We start from the raw sequence: 7781 nt of genomic DNA, 5'->3' as shown, positions 1-7781 counted from the left end.
TTTTTATTATTGATTATCAACATTTCATTCGGTTAATTTGCGGTTGACTTTCACATTTTTTAATAAATTTTGCGGCCCTTTATGGGTTTGCGGTTACAATGGCAGCCGAAGATTTGGTAAACCTGTTAAGCAGTTAAAAATTGTGCAAGAACCGAAAGCCTTTGATGTTACAGAGTAACATTAAAGAAGTTCGCTTTACTTATTAGTTTTATTATTAGCAAGTTTGCTACAACATTTTAACGTTGTTTTTTTCAGTATTTTACTACCAATGCAACACGAGTGACACGATACTAGATAAATAAAATTAAAAGTGGGTACACAAAATAGATAGAAAATGAGAAAGAGAAGTCACTAGTTACTAGCATTGGTTTCATCCAAAGTGAAACAGCAGAGGGCAGAATAGTACAATCACCAAGTACTACTAATACTAACATTACAAAAAGAAATCTATCATACAGAATCACAACAGTGCCCAATACCTAAATGGACCCCCCCTAAGTTTCCCTTTCTACCCTTAAATCATTTCCCCTTTTTTCTTTTCTATTTTCAGTGGCTATTAATATTATTACACCTTCCAACTTAAAACAAAAATTCGACCTAACATCCGGGTCGGTTCAGGTAGCTAGCTGCGTGATGAAACAGACAGGTCCGTTTGAAAGCCAGTTTTGTGACAAAAAAGACACGCCGGTTCAGATGCCAACTGTATGACAACATAGACGGACGGGTCGGATCAGTGTAGGTTGCGAGCTTTATGAAATGAGTTACATGTTCCTTCATGTTTCAAGAAATCTTGAGATTTTTTTTTCTTTTTTTTTGTGGGTTTTATGCACTATTTTTTGAGGGGTTAAATGCTATTTCACCAAACTGTTGGACAGCAAAGTATCCTATGGTGTTTGTTGACAAAATTGAGAAATCCAACACATGTCACATTCCTCAGATCTTATCCTTGGTGTTGGTGGTACCTCATCTGGCTGAAATTGATGTTCTGTTACAAATATACAGTAGTACCCACAATTAATTTTACAATAATTTTAAATTATTTGATTCAGTAAAAAATAAAGATTATTATTATTATTATTATTATTATTATTATTATTATTATTATATAATTTATATACACTGTTAGCCATAATATAAATGAATACAAATCTTTCACAAGCCGAATGCATTATATGGTTATAACCTTTGAGAAATAAATACCATAACTAGGGTTTTGTTGAGAATAATCTATAACTATGAAGATCAAGTAACAACTAAAACAACATGAGAGTAAACATTTTTTAGTATATTTACACAAAAGTTTTGTTTTATTAGATAGCATTTTACTTATGTAGGGCATAGCTATGAAACACAGGAACTGATTTTAAGTATCTAATCTCTTTCACCAATTAATCCCAACTAGACGTCAATTAATCCTAGTTAATCCTAACTAAATATTAATCTTTACCTCACCACACGACTAGCGATGACTAGAACGCTGCCTTTGCATATCATTAGATATACGTCAATTAACATACATAACTTAAAAACACAAAAAATTAATAAAGTTAGGAGATTCTGAAGTCTTTTTGGAGATAAACGAATATAAAGCAGGTACAAGAAATACTTTCCCATATTTTATTACTATAAAAACATATGTGATATCAACACTAACCAAAAGTATAACAAAAATTACTATTTATTTAGATTTTCTCACAGATAAACATAATCTTAAAAAGAAGTATGCAATAGTGTTTTTCAAAAGGTTAGGAAGAATCTGAAACACATGTAAACTGGTTAGGAAGTGACTAAATGTTACAAAAAGTTTGGTTTGGGTGCAATTAAAGTCAAACTGTTGGACCACAAATTGGTCTTGCAGCCTACAATTTTTTAATTAGCTTTCACACGGTATTTAATTTGCCTGTATATTTCGAATAATTCGACATTGGTTTTCAATACTATTTTTATATCAATATTTTAATTTTAAAAATATTATAATTATGTGCTAGTGTGCTACAAAATAATAATAGTTGTTTTTAACTTTAAAGGGATACTAAGTTGCTAAACATTTAAAAAAAACAACAGCAAACATTTATAAATCCGTCATCCAATAAATTTGAGCTTTTAAAATATAAAGGGGTTGAGAGGTATTGAGTTAAAATCTCTCAAATAATATAAATTCATTGTTAAAAAAAATGATAAACACAAATTTTCAAATTGTAAGTGCTTCGTAGATCTGAATGACCATTTAAAGTACGGCCCTATTTGTTTTTACCTCTTTTCTCTGAATAGAGGAAAGCGTCTGATTCGGTCAAATGTAATTAGACGTGGGGCTGTTTGTTTTTTTTCTGGCATTAAGAGGTTCAGCGTCTTAATAGCATTTGAATCAGTAAGAGCTTTTAGTTGGTCTGAAAACCTCTTAACCCAAAAAAAACATACGTTTGTCTCCGGCCTCCATTAACTTCTAACCCGGAGACTAGGCTCCATCTCCGACGACTAGAGGTTCGTCTCGAATAATATAAATTCATTGTTAAAAAAACGTATGTTTTCAATCGTCTCTAGCCTCCACCTCTTAATGATTCAGATTTCAAACATTTGAACCACCTCTTAACATTCAGATGTGGTATTCAAATTCATACTTAAATTTCTAAAAAAAACAATCGGGGCCTACATTTATGATAACATGTACTTTAGACATTTTGTGATTTATAAATACAACAAAAGATTCTTCCAAAATGTTGGTCCTTTCATATTCTTAATTCTATTCCTTAAATACCCTTATTTATGTTTGTTGTTTTGCATTACATCCAAGTCTGTAAAGGATCAAATTGGAAATTAAGTTCATACCATTAATAATAGATTTTACGTATTAGTTTGTCATATTATATTAAGAAAATCTAAAAACTCCAATAATTTAAGCTAAAAGTTGATGAGTTATTTTTTAATTAAGAAACTATGCTAATTTCTTTTAAGTCATATTATTCAATAAGAAAAACTTGTAATTCAAACTTAAATTAAGTTTAATTTTTTAGAATATACTAGAAATATATTTCACTAATGATGTGCCCAAGTTGCATGCATATATTTACTTTAGCAATATGCATGCACTTACATACATTCGATTAATATAATAATAAAAATTATATAAGAAAGTGCTTAAAAGAGTTTTGACTAGTCTAAGTATGATTAATTAAATAGATAAAAAGTATATGCTTCATTTGAGGAGGCAGCAAAATCATTACTGACTGTCACATTTTTAAAACTTAATTAAATAAATTATCGGATCACTTCCCCTTAAAATAATATTATTCGTGAACTGAAGTAAAAAACAAAAAAATATCTTGAATTTATTTATGCTTAATTAAGTTATAAATCAAAGATTAATTTGATTTTCAATTTTAAAAGGTTACAAAATGGCAACTCTAGTGGAAGTATATATTAGTTACACTATTAATACTTTTGACTAAATGTATTATGCTTATTTCTGATCAACTGGCTCCGTTTAAATGGCCATAAAATTTTCAAAATAATTAAGTTAAAATTTGCCCTAAAATAAGTTCAAAAAATTTTAAACCATCCATCGATAACTTTTTTTTTTGCAAAATTCATATGTTTATTAGTTCAACTAACCGAATGCCACGTTGTTGTACTTTACTTGATCTCGTTGGTTAACAGTGTGTATAAACCGTCTACAAAATTTCCGGTGGGATTTATCGTACTTACAAAAGAGAAAAGCTTGTATATAGCCATATAAACCATTTTTTCATTAAAAGGTAGCCTAGTTTAAATACACAAATCATGCTTGAAATAAAACCAGATCCTGATTAGAAGATACAAAAATCATACCATGTTGTGGTTGAAATTGTTTGCATTGGAGTAATATTGGTAGTGGGGTTGACCACCCTGGCTCGAACCATCTTGAGTTGATGGCTCAGTCTTCTGGGCATTCAAGGTTCACACCAAATAGTCTCACCCTCCTTGGGTTCCCACTAGCCACCACATGATCTCTTTGGTTATTTTCTACATTATCATTTACACCTCCTGCATTTCCATTAATTATAATATCGATCAGAACCAAACACATATTCTTTATTTTCTCCAATAACTTGTAGATCAAAAAGAAACAAAAGTTCCACTCAATTTGTGTGGTTTTCTGTGTAATTCTAGAAAGAAAATAAAACAGAAACAATTTCCCAGATTAATGAAGTTTTATAAATACAAAAAGCTCAAAAAATGTAAAAATGTTAACATCATATTTTTTTATATTTTGAAGATAAAGTTGTGAAAAAAAAGAGTTAAATTTATGTATGCAAATAATAAATCTTATAAATTAATATTAAAATTGTAAAACTTAGAAATGATAACATTGAAATATAACTTACAAAAAAAAAGTAATAAAATTTATTTAATCAAATGCAGATTTTTCTTTAAAACGAGATAGAAATTAATTTTCTTTCATGATATTTTGAGCGTTAGTTGTACAGCACAAACTACGATCTACCAAATCCCACTTGTTAACACGGTATCACGGATCCCCATGAATTTCCCAACAATATTCTCATGGTCAATAAAATTTATTACACGAACTCGAAATATGTTGGTGGGGAAGTGTGACGATTCACAATTAATATGCATACATGCACCAAATTAGCAAAAAACGAAAAAAATAAAAAATAACAAAACCAAAATAAATAATAATAATAATAATAATAATTACCTGCATGAATAGAGGCAGTTTGGTATGGATGAGGAACCGACGATATAGGTAGGTGGTGCGAAGGATAATTAAACTGCGGCGCATTATAGACGACCCTGGTGGTCCACCCATTAACCTGCGCACCAGCTGCTGCCGCCGCACTATCCTGCACCTGCCGGCGTCTCCACCCAATAAACAACCGGTCACCGTCAACCCTATGGCGTTCAAACAACACAACGTCACCGGCATCCAGCCGTTTGTCCTTAACGTAGCGGCTCCAACCCTTGGTCAACACATAGCTTTGACTGCTGTTCCAGTAAGAGTACATGAAGCGCCACGTCTTCCCGGTTTCGTCCTCGAAGGTTAAGAGTAAGCCTTTCTGGTGGTCAACGGCGTCAACTCCGGGAAGTGGGAAGTGTTTCTCGGCGTGTTGTTTGGGAATGACGAGGCGGTTGAGTTTGCCGACGTCGGAGGGAGTGAGAGGTTTTTCGAACATCGGTAGTTTGGAATCTTGGTCGGGTGATAGGTCGGAGGAGGTTGTTTTGGGTGAGTGTTGGTGATATTGATCCATATTATTACTATTATTATTATTCATAAGAGGGTATGGGTACCAGAGGGTGGTTTCTGGTAGGTTAGAAGATAAGTGAGTTAAGGACGTGTGTGTGTGTGTTTGTGACTGTGTGTGGGGTAAGCAAGAGAAAGAGAGAGAAGAGAGGCGTGAGGAATATGATTTTCGATATGGAAGAAAACTATATATTTGGGATGTGTATATGTAGCTATTTATTATTTCTTTATTTTGTGTGTCTTATTTTTTTATATTTATTTATTTTTACCTTTTTCTTTGTGAATGTAGAGAGTCGAAATCATAGTCTAAAAGCTTTCTATTTATTCTTTTAAATAAAATATATTAGAGTTATAACTTAGATCATATGTAATCGGGTAGTGATGAACGGGTATAGGCGACCGATGGTTTAACCCTTAAATTATATCTGATACCTAAAAACGGGTACCATTAAGCGTGTGTGTGGAAGAGAGAGAGAATTGTCAATGGAGAGAAATAAAGAGGTGAAGTAGAAAAGTTTATTTAATTTTGTTTAATTTTAATATTTTGTCTTCTAGTTATTAGTTTTTTTTATTTTGTTTTTTATGTAATTTTTAATTTTAATGATAATTTTATTTTTGTCTTTATAAGATATACTATTTGTTTCTATTTATTTTTATTTATGTTATCCTACTTTTGATGTTTTAAAATTTGAATTATGTAACCTTTTTTAATAAACTGAAGGTTTAATTATTGTTGTGTATTTAATTATTTATTTTTGTGTTTTAAAATAATAAAAAACGATTAAGTGTATTTAAGATAAATGTTGCTTTTGGTAAGGGGTTTTGATGTAGTTGATGGTATACGTGACATGATTGTTGGAAACTAGGGTATTTGAGATGAGAACCCTGCCTCCTTAATTTTTTTTTCAACGACACCACTACCTCCTTAATCGAATATAATCATATATCATACAAAAATATTTCATTTAGCATAAGTGTATTGAGATGTGAAAAGTTTTATTTAGTACGTTTTATCAATATTTTGTCTTTTAGTTATTAATTTTTTTTTTGTTTTTTATGTAAGTTTTAATGAAAGTTTTGTTTCTTAATTTATTTTTTTAATAAAATATATTTTAGTTTTTCATAAAGTATATTTTGTGTTTCTATTTATTTTATTTATGTTATCCTACTTTTGATGTTTTAAATTTGAATTATGTAGCTTTCTTTTAGTTTTAATGAAGGTTAGTTATTATTGTATGTTTAATCGTTTATTTTTGTGTTTTTAAAACATAATTTAAAAAAAAAATAGATTGAGTGTATTTTAAGATAAGTGTTACTTTTAGCTTTAGGGTATTGATGTAGCTGTTGTCGTAAATGATATGACAACACACGAGTATTAGAAATTATTTAAGACGAGAACTCGTCCCTCCTTAATAGAATATATGTACATGTAAGAAAAATATTTCATTTAGCATAAGAATAGAATATTTACATGTAAAATTTAAGCATTGAAAAATGGCTATTTGGTGGTGTTGTTATATATAGGATATATCAGAAAAAGAAAAAAATTCATTAATTTTTTGACATGTTAAATTATGAGAAAATATAACACAAAACGTGTGATTTTTATTTTTTACAAGAAAGTCACATGTTAAAATAAGATAAGCCATATTATATTTTGTTTTGGATTCCAAGATTTCTCCGTATAAGACAACTCTAAAGGGGATTTTGCTTAGCCGAATATTTTTCATTGAAAACGAAACTGAAATTGAAGTTTGAATGAGATTGTTATAAGTGTAAGGTGTTTGGTTGGTAAGTTTATAAACGAAACTAGTTAGTCGAAACGATAAGATTGTCTTTAATACCCCCTCACTCCCTCAACTGTCCTTGACACGTACAATATTACAATATGCATATCCATGCTAATCCTAATTAATCCATTGGTAACAACTATATACTAGCAATTCGATCAAACCATAAACACAAGTCGCCCGATAATATATACTGAACATAGACTGGCCCCATTTCCCGCTGTCGTTGAATTCAACACCAGGTTCTAGAATCTAGAATATTCCAGATTGCTGGTCGACCTCCATATTCTTGCTTTTTGTTTGTATTAATTCTTGTAGGTATTGTTCTTGTTCGGATTTCTTAACTTGGGTTTAAATGGAACTACTGTGATGATCGAATTTGATTGGATTGCTCTTGGCCTCTTGGGTTATTGTTTAATGATGAAAGAATTTGGTTGGATTATACTTTTTTGCTTCTCATTCGTTCGTTTCAGCATAAATTCATCAGCAATGGAGAAGTTACAATGAAGAGAAAAGAAATAAATGAACTTCTTTTTTGTTCTCTTATAACTTTCCAGTATATAATGCTTGAAGTTATATTACCGGCATGAAGCAGGGGGGCTCGTGGGACAGCGAAAACAAATTAGGGTTTTAGGCCCAGACTTAATTAAGGCCTCTAAGTTGAAAAAAATGTTATGTATAGATATATTATAATGGGGAAAGTCAACTCAAACTAATATATTTGTGTGTTGGTATGCTTAGTTGTTACTAAA

At 30.6% G+C, this 7781-nt stretch overlaps 1 pseudogene across 1 annotated transcript; it reads right to left on the bottom strand.

Moving 5' to 3' along the window:
- Positions 1-324: 324 nt before the first annotated feature.
- Positions 325-5413, bottom strand: LOC143578515 (B3 domain-containing protein At2g36080-like; annotated as a pseudogene). Its single transcript, XR_013143285.1, has 3 exons — positions 4697-5413; positions 3826-4020; positions 325-985 (listed from the first exon to the last, which is right to left on the bottom strand). The product of XR_013143285.1 is annotated as a B3 domain-containing protein At2g36080-like (transcript).
- Between the last annotated feature and the right edge of the window lie 2368 nt (positions 5414-7781).

Source organism: Bidens hawaiensis, unplaced genomic scaffold (genome assembly GCF_021521415.1).
Source record: "Bidens hawaiensis isolate Kalapana, Puna unplaced genomic scaffold, B.hawaiensis_p1.1 tig00029286_1, whole genome shotgun sequence".
NCBI lineage: Eukaryota > Viridiplantae > Streptophyta > Magnoliopsida > Asterales > Asteraceae > Bidens > Bidens hawaiensis.
Note: the sequence above shows the minus strand (reverse complement) of the source record. Positions and strands in the feature narration are given on the sequence as shown.